Below are 1140 nucleotides of genomic sequence, written 5' to 3' on the forward strand. Positions count from 1 at the left end.
CCGTGACGGCTGCCACCCTGAGACCTCCTCGCCCCGGTGCCGCAGCCCCGAGCCCTTCCCGTCCTCCCGAAGCCGCAGCGCTCGCAGGGTCCCACGTTGGCTGTCACTGGGGGGAGCGCACAGCTTCTACCCATAGAACGGGCTGAGTATCATCCTCCATATTTTATATTCGTATCAGGATCAATATTGGTTCTTTAGTGTTATTAATGTTAATTATTTAGTCTTACTCTACTAAATCTCTTTATATTTCAGCCCCGGGGTTTCCTTGTTTCACCCCAATTCCTCTTCCCAGGTGGGGACCCGGGAGAGAATAATTGTCTGAACGCCAATTAATTGTTGTGGGTTCCTCAAACCATAACCCCGTGCCCTCGAAGGGGGCCATGAGCTCATGGGGGCGCTCCCCAGTGCCACCCTTCCCTCTCTCGTTCCTTTCCACCCCGTTCTGCCCCAGGGGAACCCACCCCACCGGCCCGGCCCGGCCGGGAAGGGGTTGGAGGAGGTTAAAGCCGCCCCTGAACAGCTTTAATGGGGTGGGGGGCAGCTGTGGGGACAGCCCTGTCCCACAAAGAACCTCCTCAGACACCTCCTCTGCGCTAATGGGCTTCGTTAAGAGGGACCAGTGACGACATCTGCCTTCTGGTGGGGCCGGGGACAGGATTAGTTAGCCCAGGGGGGAACAGAGGGGCGGCCACGGGCCTGAGAAGGGAGGTCAGAGCTTGCTGCTAGCAGGGTGGGAGATGTTGACTTGATAAGGCCGTGACCTTAATTATCCTGATTAATTAGACCCCCTGCTGCTTTTAACCCACGGTTACATGGTGGCGTGAGCCCGCTGGTGTCCGGCTGTGGAGCGCAGCACCGGGACACAGCCCCGCAGCAGCCACGGGGGCACCAGGACCCCTCAGGGTGGCTCCACCGGGTCCCCCACACCCCTGAGAGAGACACACAGAGACCCCTAACCCCTCAGAGACCCCCCAGAGGGGCACACAGAGACTGCCAGACCCCCTCAGGAGGGCACACAGAGCTCCCAGGCCCCTCAGAGAGGCACACAGAGGCCCCCCAGACTCCCCCAGGAGGGCACACAGAGACCCCCAGGCCCCTCAGAGACCCCCCAGGCCCCTCAGAGAGGCACACAAAGACCCC

The 1140-nt window shown here is 60.7% G+C and overlaps 1 protein-coding gene across 1 annotated transcript in view; it reads left to right on the forward strand.

Annotated features, from left to right (window-relative positions):
* SETD6 (SET domain containing 6) overlaps positions 1-1140 on the forward strand; it is a 7622-nt gene that overhangs the window by 1278 nt on the left and 5204 nt on the right. The window lies entirely within an intron of this gene.

The sequence above is a fragment of the Charadrius vociferus genome, unplaced genomic scaffold (genome assembly GCF_000708025.1).
Source record: "Charadrius vociferus isolate BGI_N301 unplaced genomic scaffold, ASM70802v2 scaffold964, whole genome shotgun sequence".
Lineage (NCBI taxonomy): Eukaryota > Metazoa > Chordata > Aves > Charadriiformes > Charadriidae > Charadrius > Charadrius vociferus.